This window comes from Pituophis catenifer, unplaced genomic scaffold, assembly GCF_029215685.1.
Source record: "Pituophis catenifer annectens isolate HBS135680 unplaced genomic scaffold, rPitCat1.0.hap2 SCAF_7, whole genome shotgun sequence".
Lineage (NCBI taxonomy): Eukaryota > Metazoa > Chordata > Lepidosauria > Squamata > Colubridae > Pituophis > Pituophis catenifer.
Genome location: NW_027256887.1, coordinates 48,417,397 through 48,444,219, shown reverse-complemented (window position 1 = coordinate 48,444,219; position 26,823 = coordinate 48,417,397).

Here is a 26,823-nt window from a genome sequence, read left to right as displayed (position 1 = left end):
CAAAGAAAATTGCCCAGAGATGTGGTGATATATTTTACTGACAGAAGAATAAGAAATGATATTTTGCAAAGATCCTTTCTTTCCTCTGTGCAAGTGGAGGGAGCTCAAATTGGAGTCTACAAGGAATTACCACCTAAGATGTTAAAAGATCGAAAAGAATATAGGTTTCTAGTGAATGAATTGCAAAAGCAAGAAATACCATTCCGGTGGGATGCCCCAACTGGTATAATTTTGAAATATAATGGAGAGAGACACCGATTGAATACTTTTCAGAAGGCGGAATATTTTTACTATAATATTCTTAAAGAAAGATCATCATCCCCACGTACATCTACAATGTTGGAGATAAAAAGTGATAAGCAAAAGCAATCTCAGCATGAGAGGGAACAACGGTCCAAGCAGATGGAATTAGTGGAAATCCAGGGAGCTGTAGGAGGAGGAGGCCTTATGGAGGAATCCCTGTTAGAATCTTCACCAATTTTGTCAACAAGAGATGCTGCTTTGGATCTAGCTCGGATGCCTGAAGTTAAGGACCAGCGTATAACTCGTGCAATTTCCAAGCAAATAAAAGAAAAACAACAACAAGAAAGTCAACATAAAAGGGGAGCTAAAAGCACCACACAAAGTGAAGCCATGCGGGGAGCAAGGCCGAAGACCTCAGAAGAAGTGAGGCAAGGCAGCTCATTGCTTCAGAAAGGTCAAGATGACAATTAGGCTCTTATCTTGGAATGTTAACGGATTAAATTCACCACAAAAAAGGAAGAAGTTATTTACATATCTGAGACAATTTAATAATGACATAATTTGTCTACAAGAAACTCATATTCGAACTCAAGATCACAAATACCTGATAAACTCTAAATTAGGAACACATTTTATAGCTTCAACTTCGGAAAAAAAGAATGGTGTGGTTATTTATGTAAATAAAAGATTGTCTGCTAAAATTATAGAAGCAGATGAAGGTGGTAGGTTTATCGCAATTGAATTGCATACAGCAAACGGCCAAATTCTTTTGATTGGAATTTATGCTCCGAACCAACAACAGGATCATTTTTATAAGACTTTACATAATAAAATATTGCAATGGGATTACAGATCTATTTTAATAATGGGAGATTGGAATGGAGTAATTGATTCTAAACTAGATAAAAAGAGTTTGGCGAAAGTAAGGATCAGACTACCACAGACTTTTTTTGATATGAAAGAAGATTTGGAATTAAAAGATATTTGGAGAATTTATAACCCAAAAGAATTGGACTATACTTTTTTCTCTGATAGACATAGATCTTTTTCCAGGATTGACTTTATCTTGTTATCAGACGATTTACTTGTTAAAACAAAAAGAACAAAGATATTTCCAAGAACTTTAACTGATCATAGTTCTGTATGGATAGAAATTGAGATGGGAAAGACTGAGAGAAGGTCATGGAGATTAAATGAAAATTTGTTCAGATATGAAAAAAATATAACAGAACTTAAAAAACAGATGAAAGAATTTTTTGAGATGAACTTGAATAAGGGCACCCCAATTGAAATTGTGTGGGATGCGAGTAAAGCGTATATGAGAGGGGTACTCATTTATATGAACTCTAAACACAAACAGAATCGACAAAAGAAAAGACTCGAATTGGAAGTAGAAATAAAGAATAAGGAACAGTTACTCATTAAAAACCCAACAGATGAAAGAATATCTGGTGCTATAAAACTTTTGAAAGATCAATTTCAAATGCTCTTGGCGGAGCAAGCTGCAACAAACTTACAATATGCGAAGCATAATACGTTTTGTAATGCTAATAAACCGGGAAGATGGTTGGCCTACACCTTAAGGAAGAAGCAGAGTATACGGACTATTGAGAGTATTGATATTGGAGGGAAAGAAATTTCTCAACAAAAACTGATTAAAGAAGTCTTTGTAGACTACTACACTAAATTATATGCTAAAGATGATATACAGAATGGACTTATAGAAAAATATCTAGAAGAGAAAAGAGTCTCAAAAATTACTAGCCAACAAAAAGAAAGAATGAACTATCCTATAACAGTCGAGGAAATAATCGCAGCAATTAAACAATTGAAAACAGCTAAAGCTCCTGGAACAGATGGATTGACTGCAGTGTATTATAAAACTTTACAAGCAGAAATGATGGAACAACTTAGAGACTTATTTTGCAATATACAACAAGGGGGTAAAATACCCCCATCATGGAAATCAGCATATATTACTTTGATACCAAAAGAACAAGTAGGTCCTAAAAAACCGGAAAATTATAGACCAATATCTCTTTTAAATAATGACTATAAAATTTATGCAAAAGTATTAGCCAACAGATTGATGCCAGTAATCCAAGAGGTGATTCACGATGACCAAGCGGGATTTATAGAGGGCAGATACATGAAGGACAATGTAAGGCAAGTTATAGATTTATTGGACTATCTTGAGAAGAATAAACAGATCTCTGCAGTGCTGGTTTTCTTGGATGCGGAGAAGGCCTTTGATAGAGTGGATTGGAATTTTCTACTAAAGACTTTAAGAAAAATGGGATTTGGAGACCAATTTATACAGGCGGTCTCAGCAATTTACCAAGAACAAAAGGCACAGATTATTATTAATGGAAGTTTGACATCAGAGTTCAATATTGAAAAAGGGACCAGACAAGGCTGTCCGTTATCCCCATTGTTATTTATTTTAACACTAGAAGTCTTGTTGAACACAATACGGGATTCGAATAACTTGAAAGGTATAGTGATAAGGCAAGAGGATTACAGAATAAGGGCATTTGCAGATGATCTGGTTGTTACCCTAACACAGCCGATGGAATCAATAATCCAGATGAAAGACATTATACAAGATTATGGTACAGTATCAGGTTTTAGATTGAATCAGAAAAAAACTAAGATGATAGTTAAAAATATGACACAAGATCGACGACATGAATTTGAAAACAAGGCAGGTTTTGAGATTGTACCAAAGGTTAAATATCTAGGAGTTCAGGTTGCAGAATCAAATATTAAATTGTTTCAAAATAACTACGAAGTACTGTGGCGAGTTGTACAGAAAGATATGGAGATGTGGAAAAAACTGCAGCTGTCTTTACTTGGGAGAATAGCAGCAGTTAAGATGAACATTTTGCCAAGATTTCTTTTTTTGTTTCAAATGATTCCGGTGCTTAAAAGTGATAAACAACTGAAAGTCTGGCAAACTGGAGTGAATAAGTTTGTCTGGAACGAGAAAAAACCAAGAGTGAAATTGAAAATCATGCAAGATGTTCCAGAAAGGGGAGGTCTTAAACTTCCAAACCTACAGTTATATTATGAAGCAGCAGCTTTGACTTTAGCAAGTGATTGGTTTGGAAGGAAAAAGACTGGAATACTGAATATAGAAAGTTTTGATCTTGAATTTGGATGGCATGCTTATTTATTCTATGATAACAAAGTGGATAAAGTATTCAAAAGCCATATACTTAGAGATTCTTTGATGAGAGTTTGGAAGAAGCACCGATTCAAATGGGATTATAAAATACCGCTATGGCTGGATCTTGGTCATATTATGTGGAATATAAACTGACCTTTTTCAATCCTGTGGCCACTGTTGAGTTTTCCAAATTTACTGGGATATTGAGTGTAGCACTTTTACTGCATCGTCTTTTAAGATTCTAAATAGCTCAGCTGGAATACTGTCACCTCCACTAGCTTTGTTGTTGCTCAGGCTTCCTAAGGCTCATTTGACTTCACATTCCAGGATGTCTGGCTCGAGGTCAGTGACTACCCCATCTTGGTTATCAGGAACGTTAAGCTCATTTTTGTATAATTCTTCTGTGTAATTTTGCCACCTCTTCTTAATCTCTCTGTGTCTGTTAGGTCCCTGTCATTTTGTTCCTTTATCATGCTCCTCTTTGCATGAAATGTTCCCTTCATATCTCCAATTTTCTTGAAGAGATCTCTGGTCCTCCCTATTCTATTGTTTTCTTCTATTTCTTAAGAAGGCATTCTTATCTCTTCTAGCTATTCTCTGGGATTCTGTATTTAATTGGTTGTATCTTTCTCTTTCTCCCTTGCCTTTTGCTTCCTTCCTCTCCTCAGCTATTTGTAAGGCTTCCTCAGACAGCCATTTTGCTTTCTTGCATTTCTTTTTCTTTGGGATGGTTTTAGTTGCTACCTCTTGTACTATGTTGCAAACCTCTGTCCATAGTTCTTCAGGCACTCTGTCTATCAGATCTAATTCCTTAAATCTATTTGTCACCTCTACTGTACAGTATATTCATGAGAGATATGATTTAGTTCATACCTGAGTGGCCTAGTGCTTTCCCCTATTTTCTTCAATTTAAGCCTAAATTTTGCGATAAGAAGCTCATGATCTGAGCCACAGTCAGCTCCTGGTCTTGTTTTTACTGACTGTATAGAGCTTCTACACTTTTGGCTGAAGAGCACATAGTCAATCTGATTTCTGTGTTGATCATCTGGTGATGTCCATGTGTAGAGACATTTCTTGGGTTGTTGGAACAGAGTGTTTGTTATGACCATCGTATTCTCTTGACAAAATTCTACCAGCCTGTGTCCTGCCTCATTTTGTACTCCAAGACCAAGCTTGCCTTTTATTCCAGTTATTTTTGGTTATCTGTTATTCTGGTTAACTGACTAGACTAGAAGAATGCATACTGATATTTTAGAAAAATGACCTAGTTACATGTTATATCAATATATCCACTGCAGTCACTGAATTTTATAATTCAGTATACTATTGCCAGTTTTATAATGCTGTAACTGTTTTGTTATGATTATTCTTCATTGGGAATAATCATTAATGGCTACTGAAAGAAGTGAACTGGCAAAAAGAAATTGCAATTCCAGCAGCATAATTTTTTTTAAGCATGCCATTTGGATGATAGCTTTCTGTTGTGCGACTTCGTATGAGAAAAAAAGTCATTTTTAAGCATTGACTTCTTAGGGAGAAAGATAGATATTTTCAGAGTCAGCCAACCTTGTTTGTGCTCAGGAAAGTTGCCATATCAAAGAAATGGACCTAGCACTATGCATTCATTCAGCAAATGTGAGTTGAATTCAGCAGGAGCTAATGTTAGAGGACGTGCTCTAAAAATAAGCATAAACATAAACCAAGTGCTGAAAGAATATTAAGTAATACAGTGGCATAATATCTCATTTAAAAGTAAAAGCTTCATAATACAGTTATCTTGGCTATAGAATACTAACTAACCCAGCTGTCAATGAATGTTAAGAGACATTCATTTTATCTGAAGAAAAAAATGATATGTTAAAAAATATTAAAGACAGAAAAACCTCACTTTACCAAAACTATTTCTGAAGGAGAGAGAAACAAGAAAGGGAGGGAGGTGGAAGTTCCTTTTTGTCTCTCAAACATAGAAAACCCATGTAATTAATAACAGGACAGTTAGACGGGACTAGGGACAGCATATTGGTGATAGAGGTGGCATATAAATTTAATAAATAAAATATGAATAGTTTTTGCCATTTGCTCTAATGGTCAAAACAGGTGCAAAAAGAGGATGCAATCGCTGACATTCAGATTCTTCAAACATTGTAAATAAATACATGGAAAGGGCTTGTGGGGTTGAGGGGGAGAGGGGGAGCTGGCAGTAGAATCAAGCCGGAAAGGCTGTGGTACTATTTTTTCTTAAAGTCAGCTTTGATAGCTATCTAAAAGTTGCATGCTACAAAGGCTAACAACTATGTGTAAATGCCAACATACAATTTCCACACTTAATCATGGAATTGCAGGACTGAAAGGACCTTGGACTTTCACACTCCTTTTCCAAGGCCGGTCCTAGAGGGAGACAGAGTTCAGTGTGCCTTTCCTCCCCGTGACTCTAATTCTTAAAAATTTTGGGTGGTTGCGCACATGAGATGCTGGGGGAATGGGTGCCTGGAGCGAGAAGGGAGCACAGGCTGACTGGGTGGGGAAGGAGTATTGAACTTCCATGCTCGTGAGTGGAACCCAGGCTTGCAGCAGCAACAACAGTTTGGAACTTGTTAAGGAGGACCACTCCATGCCCCAGCCATGCGTTTTCCAGTCCGGTCTGCTTGGAGTGAAAATCATGCAATATGCTGCCGCTCTCTGGATTCCCTGAATGAATGCTGGAAGAAAATTGGCTGATGGTTGGCTACAACCAGAGCCGGGCTTGGAAGAGCAATAGATGGACTTCAGGGCAAACAATGTACTCCTCAAGCTCCCAATGCCCGAACTGGTGAGCTGGAAGAGAGATTCGCCGTCGTGCTGGTGAGTATGTATGGACTGAGTAGGCGTTTTGCTTCTCCCCCCTGAACTTGAGCCTTGAATAGTACAGGGGTTTAGTGCACCCTGTTATTAACACAGCTGCCTGCAATTTCTGCTGGTTCGAATCTCTCCAAGGCTCAAGGTTGACTCAGCCTTTCATCCTTTCTAAGGTAGGTGAAATGAGGACCCAGTTTGTGGGGGCAATAAGCTGACTTTGTATAAAATATACAAAAGAATGAAGGCTATTGCTTAACGCATTGTAAGCCGCCCTGAGTCTCCGGAGAAGGGCGGCATATAAATCAAAATAAAAATAAAAAAAATAAAATAAAATAAAACTTCCCCATCCCAATCCAGAGCGGTGCAGACAAACCAATGGAGGTGGAAAATGGGACGTTTCCATCGGCTCTTCTGTTCCCCCCCCCCCCAGCCTCCTTTTGCCAGCATTCGGCAGGCAAGCTTGGCAGGCAGTTGCAATATTTAGATGGGCTTTTATTTTGTCAACCCAAGGATTAAGGGGGCGAAGGGGCTCGAAATGGTATGTAGGAAATCTGTCTCTGCAGCATCCATTACTTGCCAGCAGGCAGGCAATGAGGTGGCAGTGACAGGCAAGTGCACTGGGCCTCAGGGACCACGGGGAAGGCAGCAGGGAAGGTAGGCAAGCTGGCTGGACCACATGGGAGGCAGCTAGGCTGAGATTCAGGCCTTGCTACTTGCAGGCTCACCCAGGCTGCCAGGTTGATCAGGGCAGCTCTGCTTGGCCACATAGAGAGCACCGTGTGGGATGCAGCCAAAGGCAGGCAAGCTGGCTGGTCGTCAGAGACTATGTGGTCGAGGCAAGCAGGGAGCCAGACAAAGAGCAGCAGCAGCTATGCTGGGTGTGGGCAAGATGAGGAGTGACTGGGCAGGGTGGGGTGGCCAGGACAGGTCCAGCACAGAACTTTAAGAACCGGTTCACCTGAACCGGCCCAAACTGGCTGAATCCCACCATTGCCTTCAAGTCTCTACTTGTATTTTTAATGGCATCCTGCAATTTTATGAAAGTGGAGGCTAGAGTATGTAGATACTTTACTTTGAGAAATAATGCCCCCATGACTGGAAACACAAAAACCACATGTATGGTACCTGTGTTTCTTCAGAGTCTGTACGATAGACATATTCAGACTTGTCTCGTCTTAGCATTACTACATAAAGCCCAAGGCTCAAAAGACAATTTTACACAACACTGTTGATTTCAGATATCAATCCTGTTACAACATGTACTGTTGCTAGATTCTAGCAGCATTCAAAATCAGTTAGGTGATGACTTTTATAAAGTTTTATAAAACTTTTATGAGTTTTATAAACTAGATTTAATGAGCTCCTAATCTGCCATGTTAGAGTTCTTGTAATTTGATAAATTAAATCTTCCATATACTGACTTATATAGTCAGTTCCATATACTGACTTTTTTTGTTCCCCTATACCCATTTATTTTATTATATTTATTAATTATGAAATTTATTGTCACCCATTTTGTATCCAATGACTCTGGGCAGCTACCATATTTTATTTATATATATATATATATATATATATATATATATATATATATATATATATATATATATATATATATATATAATATGCCTACTGTTTCTTTTAGATTTTTGATTTTGATATATAATTTTAGTTTTTATAGTTTTATAGCTTTTATCACTTTTAGATTTTACATTTTCACTCTTGATTTTTATGCTTTTTAAAATTACTATACCCTATCTTGTTATGCTGGACACTGACCATAATAAATATTTGATTTGATTTAACATTTATGTCTTAAATTCTGAACCTTCATAAAGTTAATCTTAAAATTGCCAAATATCACCAGCATTTATAACACAGTCCTACATTGAAGACCTATAGTTGAAAATTATAGGGGTGGAAGCTCCTGTACATAGACGCATAACATAATGCAATATTGGTATTTCTCTGCACTGAGAATTTAAGGAAGATACACCATTCTGAGAGCTTCTAGATATCCTTTCTTGAGACTGTTAAGTTACAGGACCTTTGTGATTCCCAATGCACTATATATTTAACTAAAGGACGTACATCTCTAAGTTCTCTTCCTGGTTGAGTGTTTGAATCCTATAGAACTATATCTGACTATTCATGTCTGAAAAGTGCTATTAAAGGACAAAACTGGCTATATATTTATCAAATTTATATAGCTGCCCATCCCACCAAAAATAACTCTAAGAGACATACAACAATCAAATAAAACTACAATATAAAAAAGAAATCATCATAAAAATAATCATTTAAAAAAAAAGACGATCATTAGTAATTTTAAAAAAATAATTAAAAATTAGAAAATGCCAATCACAAGAAAGTCATGCAGTGCCTCCTGGTGGTTAATGTAGCTGGAACATTAAGATATGCAATTGACATATCCATTATACAAGCTGAACATATCTAGAATATACTCAAGCAATAATCAATAAAAATAAAGTATATTAAAGTATATGAATAATAACAGCAGCAACAACAACAACATTAACTGTTTCACATTTAATATGTGAGTCGAGCAAAATCGCACTAACTGATTACAAAACTAGACATGACCAAGTTGTTAAATTAAGCCACTGGTCATTATGTAAAAAATACGTGGAAAAAGTTGTCAAAAATGAAAAGGTGAAGATCTTGTGGGACTTTCGAATACAGACAGATAGTCATTTGAAACACAACATGCCAGATCACAGTTGTCAAAAACCAAAGTGTACAATTTATTGATATCGCTGTACCAGGAGACGCCAGAGTCAAAGAAAAAGAACTTGAAAAAAATCATGAAATATCACGATCTGGCCATCAAAACTACGTGATTATGGATGAAACATGTAACAGTGATACCCATTGTCATTGGGGCACTTGGTACCATGTCCAAGAGTTTTACAAAACACATCAAGAAATTGCAGCTTCCTTCAATCACACCAGTGGAACTGCAAAAAACTGCACTACTCGGAACATCATATATTTTAAGAAGATACTTGGTTGATACCTAGGACGCTGGCAGCAACCCGTATCAACCATTAGCACTAGTCAATTGTATTTGTGACACATTTTTAAATGTTCAGTTGACTTGAGTTTCATGTTTAATGAATACAAGAGATAATAATAATGTATCACAGAAGAGTTAAATTCTGTCAGAGGTATGTACAAATAAGAGCAATAGAGGACTTTATATACAGTTATGCTGTATCATTCAATTCTCTATGATGTCTTTGTAAATGAAGCAATTTTATTTATTTATTTATTTATTTATTTATTTATTTATTTATTTATTTATTTATTTATTTATTTATTTATTTATTTATTTTTATGTGTCCATCTCCCTATAAAGTGGTGACATTGGCACTCCTTCAAAATTACAAAAGGTCTTATGAAAATGAGTGAAAGAAAATTCATGCCAGCTTTGGTCCAATATTAGTGAATGAGAATTTGCATATGAATACAGATAATCTTGTAGGGACAATGTGGATGCCTGGATGTTCAAGATACACCAAGAGATAATGTTGAAAAAAAGCTAAAGGGGGTTAAATGTGGATAATATAGGAAGTGGGAATCATTAGGACATTTCAGGTGGAGAAGTAACTGCCTTGCCCCAAAATATCAGAAGGCAATTTTCAAATCATTTTGATATTTTTGCTAAGGAGAGTATATGTATGTTCACCCATAAGCATCTATCCTTTTAAAAAAGAAATGTGTTGTTTTTAAGATCATTTTCAATGCTGTCTGGGTAGTTTTATTTTATTTATTTTTTTAAATGGTTTTGGTTTTGTGGGCCTCCAGAACTCTACTAGGATTAGGCAGCTATAAGAAATTTGAACAAGTAAATAAATACCCACAATGACACCAAGAGGATGAAACTTGTAATATCACCATGCAAATTCTGCCCTTTTGCACTTGTGTTACAATATTGGACACAAATATATGATAGGAAGACTTTGAATTATAACAAATCCTTGTCACTTGTTGTCACTGTGGGCACTTATATGACTGTAGAACATCAGCAGTCAAGCTCAAACTGAGGGACACTCTTTTTATTTAGTTTTCAGAGCTATCTAAATGTTTTAGGATGTTTAAAAAGTAAAGAAACTAACTATATATTCAGAAATAGGATCAGGTTAACTTAAATTTAGTGCAAATTTCCATCTTCAAGAGAAGCCTGTATCTCCTTTCTTACTTGCTCCAATTTTGAAGTTCTTCTAAGGCTACCAGATCGAAGTTGCAAAAACCCAGATATCCACTAGATAGCAGCAAAGAATCCCAATTTTCTGTGGTATTTGAATTTTTGCAGCCAGGTCTTATATAGCCCTATAAAAAAACTTCTCAATGTCTGGTATCAAAGACTGTATTTGTTTTTTGCAATTTAAGCAACAAGCAGAGTCAGAGACCTTCTCTCTCAAAGGAACACCAGTATTTCTTTAAAATAAATTCCTTCAAGGCTGACTTCAGCAAGTAATATAAGTTATCAAACATATCAGCTGCACAAAATCTTTATGTCACCCAGAGTAGGCAGAAATCTGAAAGCCTGGAAAATAACAACATAAACAACTATCACCACTGTTATCTTAACGGTACCAGAACTGCAGTATTAGATTTTTTTTCTCTTAACTATCAACAGTTTAAATAGATCACTTGTGATTTTTTTTTCTTTTGAAGATACTGCTATTTAAATATTTCTTCCTTTGGCTGGGATAATTGAACTCTGTCCAGTTAGCTATTCCTTGGAGGTTTTAGGATCAATGACTTCATATAACAACTGCCAATTAAATAAATGCATTGACTCAAATTTTAATTTTACAATATTCTATTTAATAATGTCCATTAAAATATCCATTAAAAGTCAGTTGTGCTATTTCAACAGGAAATCGAGTAGAATGCCAATGGAATGCTTCCATTATGTTAATATTAGGCGACAACTAACTAATCTCTTAAATAGATGTTGTTATTAAGAAGAGTAATGCATTTTTAATTTAAGAACAAGATTTCATTGATGGGTAGAGATACAATTATGTAAAGCACAGAACTATTTAGTGGCAGCCAGTGTCAGAGCATTACTCTTGTCTGTGGTAGTTTTGAGTATCTTCTAAAAACTCTTTTTGTTAGAGAAAATAAATTAGATCATATTTTAAAATGTTTTTGCTGCCTGTATGTAGTGATCTATCTGCACCTATACAAATCAATTTAAAATTAATACAGCATTTATCAAATTTATTTCTCCCAAACAAAAAACCATGCACAAATCACACACCTCTTTTTCTCATCATACATAAATATACACTGCTCAAACAAATTAAGGGAACACAAGCAGAAGACATCCGAGATCTGAATGAATGAAATAGCCTTATTAAATACTTTGTTCGTTACATACAGTAGTTTTGTGTTCCCTTTAGTTGTTTGAGCAGTGTATAAACTACTGTATGTAAAGAACAAAGTATTTAATAAGGCTATTTCATTCATTCAGGATGTCTTCTGCTTGTGTTCGCTTTATTTTTTTGAGCAGTATATATATAATCTATCTTTATCTATCTATCTATCTATCTATCTATCTATCTATCTATCTATCTATCTATCTATCTATCTATCTATCATCTATCCTGAATGTGTTCCCCAATCATCTGTTTGATTTCCTCCTTCTTTTGCCATTGCTGGTTTTCCACATCCTCACCATTTCAAGATTTAGAAAAGATGTGAACCAATTTCAATCATTTATTAAAATGTTTTATTTTAAAATAATGTGTAAGGCAGAATTGTCTTGCTGAATAAGTGAGAATCTCACTCTTAATTTAAAAATTGCTGCTCACTGTTACTGTCAGAATAATCTGCAGAGGAAATATAAGGAAGAAATTAATGCACATTGTTGATTCTTTACTAAAAACAGGGCTTAAATTGCTTTATAAGATCATGTTTCCTTATATTTCTCCTCTTGTGTTGTGATCAAAGGGCTGCACTAGTGTTTGTGAAAGTAGTACAGGAAGATTTGAGCTTGATGATTATTTAAGCTTCCCCAGAGAGAGAAAGAGAGAGAGAGACAGAAAGAGACAGCTTCCATTATGCATCCTGGTTTGGAGATTGCATATTTCTAAATATAACAGGTTCTCATCTGGCAATCCCCTGGAGCTTTTGGTATGTTCCAGTCAATGCACGACTGTGTCTGCAGCAGCAAACTCTGAAAAGGAACCAACTGCTAAACTAATAATATGCACATGTGACACATATTCTAATATTAGCTGGCCATTTTCTTACAAGCTGGGAAGCAAGGAAAGTCACAGATACAGGTACCAAAGGCTAATACACAACATAAGTCTTTATTTATTTAGAAAATTTATATTTATATTTTATTTATTTATTTATTTAGAAAATGATATGGCCACCTACCCACTCACAATGTTTCTAAGCGGCTTATAAAGAATACAAACACAATATAAAAAATAAAAATTAGAATAGAATAGAATAACAGAGTCGGAAGGGACCTTGGAGGTCTTCTAGCCCAATCCCCTGCCCAGGCAGGAAACCCTACCTGGGCAGGGAAATTAAAAACACAATACCTCCCTCCCCCAACTCCCGTCACAACATACAATCATATGAGCTATTTGATGTTTCAAGCTTATAGTAAATAAAATTTTGGGTTGGTTGTTTACCGTTATGGAGACAGTCTAGATTTTTTAAAAACATAGCATTTTATTCATTCAGCAAGACAACCTTTCCAGAACATAGATGAGCTCTTCAAATCATAATTTGGATGTGTGGATAGATGTAGGAAAAGAGACAGAGAGGGAGGGAGGGAAAGAGAGAGAGATGATAGATAGACATAGATAGATAGATAGATAGATAGATAGATAGATAGATAGATAGATAGATAGATAGATAGATAGATAATATATAGACGTATTGATAAATAATTATCTATTTTTGTCAAAGCTTTTTTTCTCTTCCTGAGCACTAAATACAACAGTCCCACTTATATTTTGTTTTCCTTACACATCCTCTTAGTGCATAATGTTCAGCCAAATCTTCCCACCTCTTGAAATCCTGTATCTCTCATCCCCCACAAAAAAGATCCTACTTTGTTCGTGTGGATTTAGATTGGTCTTGTACAACATGTCAAGTTGTTTCGTGTTCCTTTGGCCTAGCTCCCTAAAATATTTTTTTCAGCATTATGAGTTAGTGTAATAGATGATGTATGACTCAGTATATTGTGATAGTTTTTGAGGACAGAAAGTGATGCAGAAGTAGAGTGAATACTGTCAATATGAAGGAGATTTAGAATATTTTTCTTTTATCCCATATTTTGGATTTCTTTGACTTACCATGTCTTAATCTATTTTTATGTAATGCATAATGTGGCTTATACCTAAAAAGAATAACATGAGTATGTATTGTAGTGTATATGTATGTATTAATTGATAATTCCACATATCTCTATCTATATATCAACATCACTGTCATCTATCTATCTATCTATCTATCTATCTATCTATCTATCTATCTATCATTTTATCATCATCATCATCATCATAGCCATTGTTTATACACTGCAGGATGAAGGCCTCTTGTGCATATTTCCAATCAATGAGCTTTCTTTTGCAGTTGGGCCTGCAATACTTGCTGATGTCATCAATCCATCTTGTTTTGGGTCTCTTTCATGGATGCTTTTTAATCAAGTGGGATTCATTCTATAACTGCCTTGGTTCTAGCTGCCATTAGTTCCTCTTGCTATGTGACCAGCCCATTTCCATTTCAATTCTTTTACTCTTGATGATATCCTATACTTTCTCTAATCCATATCATTTTTTAAATCATTTGTAAAATTATTTTATCACAAATTGCAAAAACGTGTGCTATCCCATTCCACTGGCATCGATTTAATATTGCTTTTATATCTTTCCATATACATTATTGATGTAAGTCTATGACATTCAGTGCAATTTTCAACAGTTGTAAAGGCCTGTACATTGTGCAACTGCACAGAATAAGGCTCAAATGGAACCTTCACAGAAATGAAGCATAAACCAACACAAGATCAGAAGCAGAGACCCCAGAACTAAGATGAACTGAATCATAGCAATTGGTCAGTAAAAGAAACCATTATTGACAGCATTTAAAAAGCAATGAACTGTAAAATTGATCTAAAATGGAGGAAAGAAGTAAGTGAACTAAGCAGTGGATCTTTAATGGGGTATTAATGGGGCAGAAACTAGTAGGAGACAATTGCTTAGTGATGCATAGTGATTCAACTAGTCTCAGATGGCATACCATAATATTGTTCCTGCTTGTTGTAGCTGACTGTGTATGTGAATTTTAGTCAGTTGAATTCTTGAGTTTTTATCTTCATTTACCAGTAAACATCTTAAGAGCATTTTAAAACCAGCATCTAGTTATCTGTCATAAAATGGAACATCTACTGCTTTTGTGAAAACAGGAAAAAAAAACTGAAGAAAGAAAGAAAATGTTATACCCTGAGAAAAATTGGACTTTAAAAAGTGGGGTAGAACTTTTAAAATATTTATCATAGTAGTTTTCTTTAAAATGTTTAACTGGTGCCTTTTAAAACAATTAACATAAATTTCCATAATGCTTTTGCAAGACCATTTATTGTTATGAAATACATATTGAAGGAAAAGAGGGTCCTATTCGTCTTTATCTCATAACAAAAACACTGGAATGAAGGAAGATGGATGAGGACAAGACTGTCTCTTGAAGTTCTGATGTTACTTGAGAAGCAGAAATAGGCGTGGAGGAAACAGATGGCTAGAAGTACAGATCTGCTGCATTAATAAGCTTTGGAATGTCAACCAGATGGTGGAAAAGCCAAAATCTTCCGTTCCATAAACATTTTAAGACACCAAAGAACCTCAAATAGACCTGTCTCTGTACCACAAACATAATTTTATACAAACTGTTTTATACTTTTAGTTGCAGCTATCATTTAAAAGAGAAGAGATCACTCTTGTGCCAGGAGGTTGTGATTTCGTCCCACAAGAGATAAAGCATTTATTCTGACTCTAATTTGGTTTAAGGTTAGAAAATCCAGGCTTGTGCCAGACTTTTCATTTTAGACTTAAAAATAAGTTCAGTCCAGTGGTGGGATTCAACTGATGTAACAACCGGTTTGCTGAGCGCCAAAGTAGTCCGAACAGGTAGAATCCCACCCCTGGTTCAGTCCACACAACTATTTCTGCCTCCCACTCCTATTGACGTCAAGGAACATAAGAGTGAAGGAGATGCCTGTTTCTCTCCAAGTCTTGAGACATCTTGTTTTCTGCTTAGCCCATTGAAAAGCATGGAAAGGGACCAATAGTTTTGAATCCCCTACTCTGATTCTAAACATTTGCAAAAAGGATTTTGATGCAGTCTCTGGATCACTCTTTTTGTAGTTCTGCTTTAAGAAATGGGAATCAGCAAAATAAAAGCCATATATCTTCAGGCTGTAAATCAACAGATTCACCATAAGAATAGTCAAGATGAAACAACTCCTTTGCAACGATGAGTGTCTTTCAGTCATGTCTCATTCAACATCTGTACAGAATTGGTTTAGATCACAGGATCTAAACCACATCACAGGAGAATAGGGCTGAGAAAGAATTGTCAACTGAAACAGAAGGTCTTAAAGCAACTTCCACCTCACTCAAATCACTGAACTACTGCTACAAAATGTAATCTTTTTGGCTATTTAGTGTCTTTAGTGAGTGGAATAAAGGGAAAAAGTCCTGTTATCTTTGCAATTCCCCTATAAAAACATAAATCTCTCACTTGAACGAACTGATGAATGTTACAGCACCAAATACTATGAATTTATTAATCCAAGTTGTTCTGAGCTCCATGAAGAGAGTCCAGAGTTTTCAATATGAAGTATTCTGAGTTAGATACTGGTAAGGCCTTCTACTCGTAGTACAGAAAATGGGATTGAATGAGTAAGTAGAATATCCTAATAGGAGATATCTTCCCATTTAAACTTTATGTGAATAATGTTTAGGCTAAGTGAAGTATTTACTGAAGGGACAGACATTTTTATCTTTTCAATCTCTTGCTATGTTATACAAAAGAAATCTGCAGTGCTGTTGGTATTTTGTAATAATGGTAAGAGTTATAAACTTTACATTCTGAATTTATGCAGATATCCCAATGGATTCTGCATCAGAAAATTGGATATTTATTGGAGTATATTAAATTTTAATCATTTGGAATGGAACCATCCCTGCAAGTGAAGCTGCAAACAGGCCGACATGCAGCTGTATCTGAAACAGGACTACATATCACACACAAATGTATATTCTATGAATTGAATACACTTCTTCCAATCATTGTGGTTTTTCTTTTCTTTTGTTCTTTTTTACAATAACATTGCTATTGCACCAAATGAGAATGAAGGGAAGCATACAATATTTTGAAAAATTTTGCTCCCTGCAAAATATATCTTCTCCTGTCTTTTGTGATTTTTGAAAGACTCTAAATTATCTGCAGGTGGGATAAAAAAATGGCATTTTTACTGGAAGTGGCACTTTCACCATCACCAGTGTTCTGCCTTGTTAAATGAAGTATAAATACATATCATTTGAGCATAAATATACAGATCTGAACAAATGGCACACAGTTTAAAACAGGTGAACCATTATAGCAAGCTAGCAAGTCTTATGTATTTGATTGAAAGTAAATAATTCACTAAGACCTACAAAATGGACAATAAAAATGCTTATACACACAGAGAGATATATAGGCTTCATATGGGGCTTAAAATATATATGCTGCAAGAGAGGAAGTACCCTTGAATACGTTATAAATAAATATTAACAAAATGATACAATGCTTAGGGATCAGTTGAATGTTAAGGGGAAATTTGTGGAGAAAAAGCAAATTTATGATCATACAGTTATAATAACTTGATATAAGCAAAACATTGTAAGCATTTATAACATTTTATAAGCAATATAAATGAGCTGCTTTGTCATAGTATAGCAACAGTAAGATTCCCTTTAGGCCTATTGTAATATTAACTGTGTTCTGTTCTAGATTTAAAATAATAAATGGAAAGAGAAGAAAAATGAGAAACTAAAATACAGAAAGTTGCAACGTATAAAATATATTTTTATTGCCATATCTGTTAGTTAAAAATCAGTTTAATGTTTCCTCCTTTCCTTTGACTGAAGAAGTGATGGCTTAGGACCAAAAGATGAAAATGCATAGAGACAACCAGATCTCTTCTCCTGTGGAAATCAACACAAAAAGGTTGTCTAATGCAGTGTTTTTCAAACAGGACAGTTTTAGAATCTGTGGACTTCAACATTCTTCAACACCCATCCTCAAGGCTGGGGAATTCTGGCAGTTGAAGTCCACATATTGATCACTGTCAAGGAGAAATTTCCTGACAGAACAATTAATCAGTGGAACAACTTGCCTGCAGAAGTTGTGAATGCTCCAACACTGGAAATTTTTAAGAAGATGTTGGATAACCATTTGTCTGAAGTGGTGTAGGGTTTCCTGCCTAAGCAGGGAGTTGGACTAGAAGACCTCCAAGGTCCCTTCCAACTCTGTTATTCTATTCTATTCTATTCTATTCTATTCTATTCTATTCTATTCTATTCTATTCTATTCTATTCTATTCTATTCTATTCTATTCTATCCTATCCTATCCTATCCTATCCTATCCTATCCTATCCTATCTATTAAAGTTGCCAAGTATGAAAATCACTGGTCTACACATTTCAGCCTGGCAGGTAGTCCCAGGCTTGCAAGTCCCAATATGGCAAATGGCTACCCATAAGAAGGTTAACATCCTTTAAAGGGTTTTAAAGAAACAACAATTAATTTTTAACCATAACTTCTGTGTTCTGAAAACTGCCAACCAAAACAGTTGTATCTTCACTGACTTTATTATTCCCCTCTCCCCAGTGTAATACATATTAGGGAAACTGCAATAAATTATTTGCACAATCCTTCTTTACTTTCTTGGGGTGCTTCAGGCATGGATGAGTAGGGAGTTTAAGATGTTTGCTTTCCGATGGGCAACATCATTCAGCCTAGTACTTATCAGTGAAGGCTTACCTAAACTAGAAAGCTTTCAGAGGACTCTCCTTGGTTTCCATAAATAGTTTAGCTCTAATATATAACGTGCTCTTCCACTCTTCAGAACAACAAACAAACAAGCATGGTTTAGAAAACAGTCGGAAATGTTTAATGCAATGCTCCTAATAATTAGAGTTGTGGGCAATATTTTCAATATCATTTCTGGATTTCAGAAATATATTGAGTATAGTGCTTTTTTTAATCCATAGAAATCTAACATGAGGAAAAGGAAGAGGGAAAAAAGCCTTTGGGACCAATTGTTTTGAAATGTCATTATTTATGTTTTCTCCTTTGCTTATTTGACTAGAAGACAGATGTCTAGTTACTTCAGTACCTCCCATTCCTCAATTATTGAATTTGTCCCAGGTCATTTGTAAGGTTATTTTAAAATCCACTTAACATCACCCTTGATAACAGCCAATGCTTTTTAAGCAAAACTGATTTATTAACTTATACAGCATTTTACACATATACAGTACAGTCTAGATCAGGTTAAGAGCATGCCTAGCTCCCTGAAGTTGAATTTAGTAGAACTGAAATGTATTTAAAACTGGTTTGATATCTTCCTCTTTCTGGTACAACCATGTGATCTTACAATGCATTGTGCAGTCTACAACTTGATATAATATCTGGGGGCAAATCTGCTGGAATTGATAACAGCACTGATAAGTAAGTGGTGTCATATTGTGACCTTACAGGAAAGTTTCTACCTTTCTTGAAGTAAATTGTCTAGCATTAATCATTGAGACAAATAATTTACTAGAACTTGGTGACTTGGTGGTTTTCTTTTTCTTCCTCAGAAATTTATGAACTGGATATTGAATTTCAACAAGAAGTTCATGAATCACTTAGGTAGAAGCCTGATTAAATAATAACAAGACTATTTCCATAGAAATTGGCTCATTATTATGCTTTCAAATGACAGTTCTGCCGTGGAAGGGAAGGAAATTTGGGAGACCTTTATTGGGAGACAAATTTATCCTAAAGTAACTTTCCAGCAATTTTGAACAAAGATATTTACAAAAGAAAAAATATTTTGAAACATGTCCGCTTCATATTGTATTCATCATTATTGTCCACAATAAGACTGGGAATCTTACATGAAAATTACATCTAACTTGGTTAGAGATTGTTTACATTGGTTATCTTTGATGTGCTGGAAAAATGAATGAACATTTGTAGAAATGGTCATTTCCTGCCCCACAACTTGGGGTATTGACAGTGAACAGAGTTATTCTGTATTTCAATAAAATGGATGTAGAAGTGCATTACAATCAGGATTTTATCTTTTGGATAAGAACGATGGAAAATCCATCTGTATTATTTATAATGCATCATGCAGTTCTTTAAACATTTAAATATTGTAAAACATTATGAACAGTAGGCTTGACCTCATTCTTCAGATTATTTTTCATCTATTATTTCATCGTAATTACACTTTTGTTTTACATACTAGGTTTTCCCTAATTCATATAGTAGTAGCATTTAGCAAGATTAAACCTTGCTAAATAAACGCAATTCTTGGCTGAAGATTTTCTTTCTTGTGCAGACAATCCTGTAAAATGTTGCTCTTTAAAAAAAAAAAAAGATAGCTAAGGTTTTCTTGGCATTAACTAAATACTAAAGCCTAGCTCACTGCTTTGTATAATAATTCAAATCCCTGTGTCCAGGGAACTGAGATGTTAAAAAGCATTAGCAGAAATTGAAAAGATTAATTACTTCATCCATTTACTCTAGAATTTTCTCAGGCATTTGACTGATCTGTGGTTCTCTGGCTTCTTCCTTTTGCTTTTTGACATTAAAACATGATCGAATTCAGTCTTCTAATACCTTGCCACTTCTCCAAGATTTTTCAAAGATAACAAGAAAGGTTCACCCAAATGATTAGCAAATTCCTTCAGTGTTCCAAGATACAATTTATCTGACCCCTAATCATTAAATTAATTTTTAATCATGTGTCTATCAACCTCAAACTTTAAACTACTGTTTTATTCTTACCTTTCCAATTGCCTGAGGGAATATGCACTCTTTTGTTGGGAAAGACTCAAAATAGGAGAAAACCTGTATTTTCATTATCTATTTGCATCTGGCCATCTTTTTTGAGCAAATGGAATATTGATTCATTTTCTCTCTTTTAATCTGAATATATGTAAAGAAAGCTTTTTTCGTCTTATCATTCTCCATCAATCTCAGCTCCTTCTGAGTATTAGGTATCCTGACACCATTTCCGCATCCTGTGCACATTTGCATTGTTCCATCATGAACAATCCTCCTTTTTCCCCACCTCATATTTATCCCCTTTTTAATTTTTTACATTTTTTTCTCACAATAAGAAAAATATTCTCTAATTGGTATTATTAGTCTTTGCTATTGTATTTTAAATATTTAATAGTTTGTATCATAAATTATGGAAAAGTTAAAATGAGCCAGGATTAAGCAATTGTTTAGTAAAACTGGGGGAGAAAAGGTAAGGGATTTTCCTATTTTCTTTCTAGTATTCTAATTTAAATTACTGTATGTTTTCATTAGAACTTCCAGTTTGAAAGAAATGATTTTGTGAAAACTCTGGCATTTGTAAACCCTTCTGGTTCCTTGTTTAAAACTTGCCTGATAATGTGCTTTAAATATTTGTATCAACATAGCATAATTAAAAATATGTAACATGTTTTTAATTCTTTTGGGAGCATGCCTATAAAATGTCTAAAATGCCTCTAAAATGTAATATGGCACTTTCTGAAAACGTTAATTTGCCATTGGTGGATGGTGAGAACAACATTTATATTGGTTGATAATGATACAATGACCAAGCAAAAACTGATGCAATAAACTTTAACATGGCTATTGGTTTATGCCAATAACCATGGCATAAACAAGCATACAAAAGAATTCAAGTATGTTATACTAATTTCAAAAATGAAAGTAATCAGTGTTAAGCATAGAAAAGTATATTTGTTCTACTTTCACATAGAAAGATATAATAAATACTTATAGCACTATAATTGCTATTAAAATATTTTACCATAATACTGAACTTTTGAAGAAATTGGCAATCAATAAATAGGATTTCAGTCAAAAAACAAGCTGTGTGGGCAAGCCAAGAGCACACTTGAATCAGACTGACAATCCCAAACTAATGGCAAACAGATCAGAGAAGAGAGACTAACCTTTGGCCCAGACTGGCTAATAATCTTTCATATGGGGCATCTGTGCATAAAATACATTATTAAAGGAGGATTATTAATTATTATTATTACCATCCCACTTAAAATTTCAACTTTAGTTAGAACAAGTTGCAGTGATTAGATTCCCCAATTATAAACAAGTTTGGGGTAACTAGCTACAGTAATAATGAACTGGTGTAAAAAGATCTTGCACCATATAAATAAATGAAATATTTAATAGATACTTTTGCTGCCCTTGCCCATTTTGGAATGCATAATGGGAATTGAGAAGATGATTTATCCATGACTTCTTTTAATTTACAGCACTGAAAGAAAATAAACCTCATATTGCCCAATGTTCATATGGGCTGAGATTTAGTTTCAATCCATTGTTCTGTCTTTACCTGGATCCAAGTACAATTGTAGAGGATCCAAAGTTGCAGTGTGATCTCAATCAATCTGCATGCCTCTCTTCCCTCAAATCTACTGAAATGTGAGTATGAAGGGATGGTTTGATTATAAGGATCACTCTGATTCATATGTTTAATGTAATTTGATCTACAAGGTTCACTGAATTCAGGATAGAATAAAATAGAATAGAATTCTTTATTGGCCAAGTGTGATTGGACACATAAGGAATTTGTCTTTGGTACATGTACAACTAACCTAATCTTTGTTCCAACTATGTGATTTTTCAAAAGCAACTAAAAATGTTTCCTTCCTGGTACAACAGCTATATCCTTCTTGTATCTTTACAGAGGAATTTGAATGAAAAGGAGCCAGGTGAGAACCATGCTTTCTGGTACTTATCTCAATTTACTGTAATCTGTTTGAAACTCAAACTTTGTTTTGAGTTCATTGCACAGCTTAATTTCATGACAAGATAGACTATAGGAAGTTCCAGAGTTCGTATTCTGAATTGTTTGCCAGTTTGTCAACTTTATGCTCCTTACAGGTTTTGAAACATCTATAAATAAAGTTGATCCAAAACAAACTTCAGGATTCTCATCTGTCTCCAATAATGTCTTTCTTGGTCAGGTTTTGGTGAAATACAATAGAAGCTTATTTGGGTCCCACAACATGTAAATGAGACGTCAACTGAAAGGATATATTTTATTGCACTAAGTAGTCTCAGCAATATTTGAAAAATAGTTTTTATGTACATACAATTAAAGCTGGACTGAATGTCTTATGAGGAAGTTCAAAGTAGAAATGTTCTTTGGAACTCCCTAAAAGCTTATCACTCTGATATCTATTTATTGATCTTTTTGGGCCCTGTTGGCCCTTTCTTTGTACCAATTTTATTTCCCAATCAACATTTTCTTTTTGAAATTTAGCATGTAGAGACATGCCTGCCAACAAATTTAGAAGTTTCCTCATTCTAAATTAGCTTAATATTATATAGTGATGTCATTACATGCTAAAATCTTACTGAATGTTTATTTACTTTCATTTATTTGTTCATTAAATTTATATACCTTCTATCGCACTCTGAAAAGCAACTGAATGGTATATATACCAACCCTTCACTGTTATTAAGAAGGATAAATTGATAAACCCTAAGGCTTATATTTCTTTGGGAGAGCCAATTGACTATTCTGAGAGCACTGCCCTCTTGAAAGTTTGGATTGACCATTCTGGCCAAATGGTCCAAAGGAATATTACCAGCCCTTAATGCATCTTAATAGAATTGCAGCTTTCTGAATGAACTTTGGCTTCCTTTGAAGGGTATGTATGGATTTTAATTTTTAGGACTAGAAATGTTCGTGAAGCATTTCTTACACAGCTTGGTCTTATAGCTTTCAAGTTTAGAACCAAAATAAAAATTGATGTTGCATGGCCAGGCTTATGTTGTTTACTAAGCTCAGTCAATTGCTTTTTTAGGATAAAATAAAAGAAGATTGGAGCAGACACTATGCTGATTAGATTACAAATAGTTAAGATTTGTTAAAAAGATTCAGCTATAAAGGCTCTCCAGTGACAAAACAATAAATGCTCACTGTGTTTGCAACAAAAGGGCATCCTTTTGTCAATATTTAAGTTTGATGGGTTAGGGTATTAAGATTATATTACCAAGTAACATAATATGCAGAGAACTACAACTTAATGCTTAGTAAATCATCTGGGATATTTTCCCTGTAAATTTTAGACATTTTAATTACATTTTTGTGAAACTACTCCTGGTTTTATTATTGTTCTTTGCTCAGAAAGTTTTAAATGCTTTGAACTATCAATGCAAAAGATTTTTTCTCTCATGACTTTCTGATTTTTACATACAGTTAATCCTTATTCAGGGTTTATTGCATGGCTGGATTGGAAAAAGGATATTATTATTGTTACTCAGAAGATTTTTTTTAGAGGCAGATGCTGAGCAAAAGAAAACTCATATCTCTGAAGCAATAATATACCCAGAGTATATTGAGAATCAAATTACACCAATGAAGAGTTTTAGTATTAACATAAAAATAAATGTATGAATGTATATGTTCCATGTATGCTGAAATTCTTTTCTATTCTCCTATATTCTATTTTTTTAAAAAATATAATAAAAAGTGATTACATTAAAAAGAAATCTGTATCAGAACAAATCCATGGAGAATTCCATTGCTTGCATCTGTCATTTAATTTATTTTTGTTTTTCTCAAACAGTTATTGATCCAGTGATTCTGAAATATGCAAAAGTTTCTTTGATGCAGAAAGTTATTATTAATAAATGCATTCTTCTTGTCTTTTAATAAATGTTTCAAGGATAGATATAGAGATAGAAATAAACAGAGATAGAGATATTGTAGATATAATATTTATCCTTTTTGAGAACTTCTAGACCCAGAAATTAATTTGTCTCTTCTCAGAAAAATGTAGACCTTCTGTTTCAAGTATCTTTCTCAATTTCTGAGATTCGAATATTTAATATGCCAGTATCAGTACAGATATCTGCATGTATCATAATTAATTTTATTTGTCTCTAATGTTCTTTTGCTCTTTAATATCCTTATCATTCAATCATCAGCCTCCCTGGTCCATAAAGGTGGATCCATTATGTGAAACCTTTTGTTTATCTTCATGGAACTGGCTACTCCTGAAGGATAACTTCTTTCTTCCTTGAAATGAATGTTAGGACTGTCATTCTCCCAGGCAATAGTTACCTTGGGAGTGAGATACTAGTATCAGGTGTTTTTAGCTAACCAGTAAGTAAATTGTACAAAGGCAATTCAATGCAATAATTGCTGGCAATTTGAGTTGGATTTTACTATGACAAATGCATGAGCAGCTTAGTCAATAGCAATCTACCATAAAATTTTTGGTTTTCAAAAAATTCTAGAACATGAGAAAACTTTTAATCTTATAAGGTTTATCATAAGTTATCATATTTTAACAGTAAGTAGTAATGAAAAAGTGACAATGGAGATTGAAAAATTAATCAAGTTATTAAGATCAATTGTCCAGGATCTAAATTGACAATGACATATACTTTTCTTCTTTGTACTTCTTTTAAAATTGTCTTACCAATGTTGTACAAAAGAGACAAACAGGTTTTTCTCCCCATGTTCTTGGCAGCTGGTTTAAAGGAACAGTCTGTTGCCAGATATTAAACATCAATAGCAAATAAAGCCTAAACTATTAAGCTTCCATATGGATGTTTCTTATGACTTACTAAGCAAAACCATACACTTATCCAAACTAAGGAAAACACCTTTATATATTTATCTAATCTTTTTCAAAAGTTGACTCACAAAACATCCTCATGGTGAGAAAGTACGTTCCTCTCTTAAAATTATAAAATAATCACCATGCCAGCATTAATATCATATAAGCTTCACAAAAAAATGACATCATTGATTTTAGCTCAAATTATTAAAATACTAAATTGAATACTAAATACTAATTTGGATCATTCTAAAGCCTAGAGTAAGCAATAACAGTAAAAATAGGTAAGACACTGAATATTTTATGTATATTTCTTAGAATTAGCTGTATATAAACTAAGATCTACTTCAGATTTGAAATTTTTTTAAAGTCTGAGACATGCTTTAATTTGAAATTATTAGTAAGGATTTGAGTTCTATTCAATAAAATATTCATAGACTATAATGAGGGGAAATCAATTTACCTATGATTATTTCCTTTTTAGTCTAAATGGAATTAAACAGCAAGGATACTAGGCCTTTAGAAGATATTAACCTTGGAATATTTCAACCATATAACTTCAGCGTTTTCACTGCAGTACATTTTTGTAATATTTTGTCCAGCAAAGACACATGTTAAAAAGTCATGTTAAACTAATGCAGCAAATTTCACACTCCAGTTAATATATTTTTTAAAAAACTGACTTAAAAGTAAGCTATTACTAAATATCAATTCCAATATTGATTTCAATAATCAGTTTGAAGAGGTAATTCAATTTAATGTCATAGGAGAGTTTCATCCTCTGTTTTCACTAGATTTGTACCTGGGTCACTGTTTTAAGGTCATTGCTTCCACAAGTGTTTTTACTTTTCTTCTTGCTCTGTTGAAATGTACTTTGAAATGGTACAAAAAACAGCACAAAACTGGTATCTTCTTAAAATCTGGAAGATGATTTAGCAAAAGAATGATCTCTTCTGGAATTATTAAAAGAATTTTTCAAGAACATTGAAAATGTTGTGACAATAGTCATCAGTAACTAGATTTAAAAAGACCCCAACTTTGTTAAACAAAAATGGTTATTAATATCTGGCCAAAGAAAATAATTATAAGTCTTTTACTCCCAGAAAAATTCCAGTCAAAATCTCTTCTTGGTGCATCTCAGTTTTTCAAGGAGATATTCATGTTAACAAACTTGTTCCTTTTTTGGTGACAACTGGAGAGCCTTGGTGGCGCAGCAGACTAAAGTACTGTTAAGTAACACAAGCTGCCTGCAATTACTGCAAGTTCAAATCTCACCAGGCTCAAGGTTGACTCAGCCTTCCATCCTTTCGAGGTAGGTAAAATGAGGACCCGGTTTGTGGGGGCAATAAGCTGACTTTGTATAAAAAAGAACACTGCTTTGGGGGGGGGGCGAAAGCCCTACTAAGCAGGTATATATAAAAGTATGAAGGCTATTGCTTAATGCATTGTAAGCCGCCCTGAGTCTCCAGAAAAGGGCGGCATATAAATCAAACCAATAAATAAATAAATAAACTGTTCATTGGAGTCTGTCTGAGATATTTTGCATTTTACCAAACATTATAAACAGCAATGAATGTTAAGAGTTAGCCTGGATCTTAAAGCCCATAGAATCCCTGGATAATGCTAGGAATCTGTTGCTAAAGATAGTTTGATATATGTTTA